The sequence below is a fragment of the Micropterus dolomieu genome, linkage group LG08, assembly GCF_021292245.1.
Source record: "Micropterus dolomieu isolate WLL.071019.BEF.003 ecotype Adirondacks linkage group LG08, ASM2129224v1, whole genome shotgun sequence".
NCBI classification, from domain to species: domain Eukaryota; kingdom Metazoa; phylum Chordata; class Actinopteri; order Centrarchiformes; family Centrarchidae; genus Micropterus; species Micropterus dolomieu.
In genome coordinates this window covers 28,943,834-28,951,147 of record NC_060157.1, presented here as the reverse complement: position 1 = coordinate 28,951,147, position 7,314 = coordinate 28,943,834, and the positions used below count along the sequence as shown (strand labels likewise).

General features: G+C 38.0%; 1 long non-coding RNA gene across 1 annotated transcript; it reads left to right on the top strand.

Annotated features, from left to right (window-relative positions):
- The first annotated feature begins 3,315 nt into the window (after positions 1 to 3,315).
- LOC123975667 lies at positions 3,316 to 6,814 on the top strand. Its single transcript, XR_006826134.1, has 3 exons — positions 3,316 to 3,711; positions 4,771 to 4,862; positions 6,309 to 6,814. It is a non-coding gene; the product is annotated as an uncharacterized LOC123975667 (long non-coding RNA).
- Positions 6,815 to 7,314: the final 500 nt, after the last annotated feature.

Genomic DNA, 7,314 nt, shown 5'->3' with positions numbered 1-7,314 from the left:
CGGCAGCTCTGCCCATCACCAGCATAGCTGGTGCTCTGTCTCTCTCCCTCTTCTACTACACACACACACACACACACACACACACACACACACACACACACACACACACACACACACACACACACACACACACACGCTGACGCCTCTTACCTTAATGGTTAGGGTTACAATTTTGCATTTATTCACACATTTTAAAAAGATTTATTAAAAGCTTCTTTCTTTTCACATGTTTATTTACAGCATTATATGTTGATATTTATATCATAATAGGCTGTATATTAACCTACTGACAGAAAACTGATAGTTCTGTGTAAAATCAGACATTGAGCACCCCTATATAGCCAAAATGGTATGATCATCGTTTCATAACGGCGCTGCGAAGATTCGACTGTTGAATCAGCCTCCTCCTATCGAATGTTTCGACTTTTCGGGGTCACCTCTAATATGTACTGCGATAAGTAAAGCTTTTGCATTAAAATGAACGTATGGTTTTTTTTCTCCTTATATACAGTAAAGTCCATTAAACCATTTCATCTAAGTTATAATGATGCATACATACGCTTGCACCAGTTACAAACCACAAGGCTTCATCATAGGCTACATCCAGTTTATTCAAAAGAGAGGAAGATCCATGCAAATAAATGACATCACCATTGTCTAACACTAATAAAAAGGTACTTTGGGCTGACATTTTGAAAAAGGAAAACACTTTTAAAAATAAAAAACGTAGCTCATAAATGTAGTGGATTTAATCCTACACCAAGATTATTTATATAAATAGAAAATAAAAATTGGTATAAAGGTAGATCCTTCAGGGACAACCAGCTTTACTGTTAAGAGGAGCAGAGTTATAATTGTCTCCAAGTCAAATTGTTCAAAAACCAATTCAGCACAGCACACTAATACCTGTATGTTTTATTTTTTTGCAGGAAAAGACCATGATCCACTGAATCAAATGCTTTTGATTACTCAATAAACAGGGCAACACATACTTTTTTTAATCATCCAGAGCAGTAATAATATTATTTGTGACTGATACAGCTGCACTTATAGTACTATACCCTTGTTTAAAGACTGACTTAAAATAATATTACTTCCAAAATGTACTAGGATCATTAAGGTTCTCATTTATTAAGTATAGACAGTACTCACTTTTTGTATTTAGTGCATTTGATTAAGTGACGGGGTATTTTTGAAAATGTATGAAATAAAAAAAAAACCTTTCTCATAATTGTCTATCTCTGTGGGTATTTTGATGTAGAGCCAGATTGAAACATTTAAAACATTTTCTGTTGATAAAATAGGGTTTATTTTATTTTTATAGTTTGACTATATACTTTATGTTTGAGATACATTATATACATATATAATTTAAAACTTAATTGATGATTGCATTCACTATGTTTAGATATGTGTCCTACTGATTCTAGTCAAAAAAAAAGAAAAGTTAGAATATTTCATACCAGTGTTAGTGATAGTTGGTGTTAGGGAATTTTGCTGGTGGAATTAACATTAGTTTACATGTGTATTACATAATGTGCTTTCTTTCCTATAATATTCATGAAGCTGCTCTTAACTGTATAAATATAATTAAACACTTGGTGATTATCGTGATCATTTTTATTAATTGTCACCAAAATAAGGGCACTGAAAACATTTGTAACTGTCCATATTTTCCATGTTTTCCCTTACACAAACCAGGGTTTGCATTCTTTGTTGATCATTTGACCATACATACATGAATGGTCTGATATTATACTGACTATCAACTAGTGCAACAGAGTACGATAATATCAATGCAAAGTATAACAGTAGGACAAGTATAGCAGTAGAGAAGACACTAACTGAATTAGCACATTTGAATTAGGTTATGTAATGAAATAATTTGTTAGATTGTGGGATTTCATCTTAAATTATGCTAACAGCGTTTCGTGCTCCAAGCACCTAGTTAAAATCTTTCTATCATTATTTTACCATTTGATCAGGATTAAAGGTCCTTTCGCAACCCTCATTTTAAAAATTGTGTATAATTGTTAAATGTGTGTTAATTCATTTGTCACGTGAAACAGTACAAAATGGAGTCTTCAAGCAGTGAGGATGATTTTGTTTTCCTCTGTCTACTGCCAAATTCTCTGAAATGCCTGTGGAGATCACTTATAGTAGAGAAATGAACATTCAATTCATGGGCAACAGCTCTGGTGGACATTCCTGCAGTCAGCATGCCAATTGCACACTCCCTCAAAACTTGCGACATGCACATTTTCCAGTGGCCTTTTATTGTGGCCTGGCTGTCTGATCAGCATCTTGATATGCCACAGATGAAGTGGATAGATTATCTCGGCAAAGGAGAAGTGCTCACTAAGAGATTTTGACAGATTCGTGAACAATATTTGAGAGAAAGAGGCCTTTTGTGTAAATAGAGAAAGTCTTAGATCTTTGAGTTCAGCTCATGATGAATGGGGGCAAAAACAAAAGTGTTGCGTTTATAATTTTGTTATATATACACATACCTCTCTCTCTCTCTCTATCTCCCCCCCACCCCACCCCACCCCCACCCCTCAGGTCCTGGGAGTTTGAGGGTTCTGCGCAGTATCTTAGCTGTTCCTAGGACTGCACTCTTCTGGACAGAGACCTCTGATGTTTTACCTGGAATCTGCTGTAGCCACTCTCCCAGTTTGGGGGTCCCAGCCCCTGGTGCTCCAATTACCACTGGCACCACTGTTGCTTTCACTTTCCACATCTTTTCAGCCCTTGGTATTTTTCGAGATCTTGCGTTCCTTCTTCTTGATGTTGTTGTCGCTTGGGATTGCCACATCTATCACTGCTGCTTTCTTTTGCGGTTTGTCGATCAGCACAATGTCCAGTTGGTTAGCCACCACCAGTTTGTCGGTCTGGATCTTGAAGTCCCACAGGATCTAGGCTTGTTCATTCTCAACTACCTTAGTAGGTGTGTCCCATTTTGACCTTAGACCTTCCAGCCCATACTTCTGGCAGATGTTCCTGTGCCAGCTACCTGGTTATAGCGTTCCATGTACGGCCCGCATCTTACACCCTGCTGTTATGTGCTGTACTGTCTCAGGGGCATCCTTTCACAGTCTGCACCTGGGGTCCTGGCTGGTGTGGAAGACCCCAGCCTCTCTATCTTGTACCTGAGTGCCTGTTCTTGTGCCGCCATGATTAGTGCTTCTGTGTTGTTCTTTAGTCCAACCTTTTAAAGGAAGCTTGTTGTTAACTTAACAAACAACCACATATATAAATAAGCATACTTTAAATCATAATGCAGTTATACTTGTATCTGTTTGTAAACAGTAAACACATGTGTACACAGGGGAAAAGTGTGTCCTCCCGCCCAGCCTGCTAGCGCAGTGCATTCAGTTGGACCAATCAGAATCAAGGTTTTCAAATCGACGACCCAATCACACAACGTAAAGGTTCGCTTCACGAAAGTTAACGTGTGAACGTGGCGTTGAGAGAGGGAAGCTATTTCTGGCAAGAAATCCTTTTGTTTCTTAGGTTTCCTTTGTTTTACTTTACCGACTCAGACTTGGAAGGTGGACACCACAGACATAAAAAGAAAAGAACACAGAAGAGAAGAATATCCAGTCAGCTCCCTGCAGAAATAAAATGTGAAAAGAGCTAAAGAGGCGTGCCTGGCAAGTACAAGCAGGGGAGGACAGACACAGATACTGCCAGCAAAAATCATCTTTCTTGGTAAGTTTATTATTGTTAGCAAGACAACACAATTGTGTAAGTTAACTAAAGTTGAGCTCACTCTGGGTTTGGAAATATTTTACTTGGTGGATAGTTCTGGTGTGCATAAGCATGCTAGCACATGAATTAATATATTTGTTAACGTTAGCTAACGTTAGTTAGCATTTGAATAGCTTCATAATCGAGACAGCAACTTTCTTCTGCCTTAAACAGTGTTGGGAGTAACGCGTTACAAAAGAAACGCAGTTAACGTTACAGTAATGTATTGCTTTTTGCTGTACGGCAGTTTTTAATGTTACTAAAATTTCGGGAACAATCAAAAATCTCAGTAACCTGTTGCTGGAATTTTATGCATGAGATTATAACAAGGCAGGCCTGTGCATGTGTGTGTAAAGAATAATTTCACATTTTTATACCTTGTCTACCTTAATACTCACATGTCCGTGTTTACAGTAAGTTACTGGTCACTGTAATCATTATTCCTGCCCATATAGTCTGTAAAGACAATACCACGAAGCTACTATGAATCATCAGCTAAGCATCTGTGTTAGACTATTCAAAAGTGGATATCTTCTAAAGGTACACTGTTTTTTAGAGATTTCTCTTACTGCAACCATGGAGGAGTAATCATTACAGTGACCAATAACTCAGTTATAACAGCAATGTTAAAGGGTACACGGGTATGTGAGAATTGTTTTTGACGCGCTTGAAATAATGTTTTTATGTACTGCAATGCCTGACCACACGATATAATAGCTTGTGATGTTATGTAAAATACTGCTCAACTTTATGTACATTTGTATGGTCATAGATCCTGTATTCAGCTTTTAAAAGTTGTACCTAGCCTTTGCCAACTTTAACCAACTTAATGCAAAACCCAGAGTTGGAATTTCCTGCCTTAGCTCAAATAAAAAAAATTAAATAAAGAATAATAATAAAGATTTGCTATAAGAATAGAATTAGTGTTTATAATGAGATGCAAATGAAGAACTAAATTAGGTGGAAGTACTGGCCTAACTGAATATTATCTCATTTGCAACTGCATTTCTTTTGTTTTAGAGCTTCCTGGGATCGTTGCCTCACTCAGATGGCTCAGAGGCCACGAAAATCGAAGGACCAGCTGGACCCTCACAAGCTCAATGTGCCCATAGGTATGTCTGGCTCCTGCACACCATCACTGTTCTTGCTCTCAATACATGTCAACGGGGTCAGACTAAATAAACAAATATTCTTGTGAAAAAATAATTTTATTTAAAATATTGTTATACATTAAGTAATTGGCTACTTTTGTACTTCACAAATTGACATGACATGTAGACAGAACAGTTGTTAAGCAAGTCTGTATGTTTGTTATTTGTTGTAACATTTTATCATATACAGCTCCTTGGCTGAATGTACCGTATTGTTTATGTAATGTTTTTGATTATGTTGTAATGGAAGAACTGTGCATTTACTGGGATGGGTCCCTTGTGGAAAACCATTTCACCTCAGTGTTTCCCACACATAGGCTTTACTTGGGCGGAGCCGCCCAGGTAGCCGCCCAAGCAAACTTGGAGACCCATTTTAATTGCAGTGCTGCACAGCGCATATTCACATCCCTCACTCGGTCGCTCACTCTCTCTCTCCTGCATGTACACAACCCGTCTGAATTGAATGGTTGGTATCATGAACACCTCTGCACACTTTAAAAAAAGTTATTAGCAAGCATGTAAGGAGCCTAGCCAATAAGGATAGCTATGTTAACTTTAGAATGGGCCTACAGCTGTCGAAGATAGCACGCTATTCATAACTGGTAGTCTATAGGTGCATTCGAGATGACTGCGGCTGACTTTCGCTGATTTGATAGGCTAGTCTAATGTGAGATGCAGGCGACTGCGGGGGCGGGGTATGAAAACAGTGCCGTCAGACTCGGCGCCTGCCACTGCCTTGCTCCCGCGAGGTAATGTTATGTCATGGTGATGTGACATCATGGTGACGTTTTGCAGCACCTGGTGTTGTGACGAATTCTGCCTGCGGAGAATTACATGCACCTCGCGTGTGGTAACGCCCTTATATGCTGAGAAAAGAGGTGGAAGCATATCTCGGCAGATAAATTAGCCAACATCATCTGTTCTGCCAAATTCTGCATCCACCTGTATAGGACCTTTTTAGACACTTTGCTGTGCTCATTGATCAATTGCGGTTATCACCACATATTTATTGCTAAATCTCAAGGAATGCTGCTTCTACTAACTGTAGCTAATAAAATATCAACAGCCCTAAACTACTCTAAACGTTAATGAAATATTTCGAATCATTTACCCCACAAAGAAAATGCGTTTAAAAGCAGTATTTGGAAGTGCATGCAATTCTCGGCAGGCAAGCGAAATTCGGCATATCACCTGCTAAAGTCTCCCCCTCCCCCGCCACATTTACACTGTCATTCTGTGGGAAACACTGTACCTGAACCTAAACAGTTAGCATCAGAACAGTTAGACATGATGTCATATTGTGTTTCAGCAACTTTAAACAAAATAAAAAATCTGACAATGGTTATTAATTAATTAGAGGTAATATTGCTTTGATATAGACAAAATATTTCCTTTTCCCTTCCACAGATGCTGTGTGATAAAGCAGTTTCCAAATCCTATAGTGTCTGCAGTCACAGAAAATGCAACAAGTCCTACTCAAAGATACCGACCCTCCACTCCAAGGATAAGGATTGTGACATTTTTCAGTTTCAGTTTGGTTCCACCATTTGTACTGTAAGCTTGTGATGAAGTACCTTCACTACAGTTGAGTAAGCGCTCGGACTGCCATACCAACGAGCCTGGCTCTTTGGCCTTGCTGTCAAAGTTGCATGTTTGGTTCCCTGTAGACCTGTGTTTGAATCTGGGTAGGGTGACTGCTCTCACCTTTGGCCGCATATGGTGTTAGAAGTGGGATGGCTTGCCGTGAGGTCATCTGAGCCGTGCCCAGAGTCCGAACCATATGAGGGACCACCATGGGTAACATTAATGATGGGATGTGTATAGTGTACTTTTCAGTAATACTGATCGTATGTCATCATTTTACTGATTTTATTTCTATTTGAAGGTATTTTGGTCAAGATGTGATACATGCTGTTGTACCTTTTAATGCACAGGAATTTTGTAATGTACACAAAATTAAAGTTTTTTAGTTGTCTGTATGTCTGTGTGTTGTAAAATACTTTTTTACTGGTTTTTATTATTATGCTAAAAGGGCATTTTGCAAGATATTTTTAATGCATTAATAATTAATTATTCTCATACTGAATGGTTTCATAAAGCAGCTTCCCAAGATCTTAATAGTGGCTCTTGGAGTATACTAGTAATAAATTACTAATATGCTGAAATGCTAATAAAAATGTTCAGGGAACACATTTAGAATATATTTAAACTGTTCTTCAAGTATAGCACAAAAGGGTATTTTAAGTTAAATTTAAGAAAGTATATTTAAATTACAGTAAAGGTACTTAAAATAGGTCCATTTTAACACAAGTATATTACAATATATTGCAATTATCTTAAAGTTGACTAAGTATTTCTAAAATGACACTTAACATACTTTAAGTTGTTCCAAAAAACATTTAATATACACTTA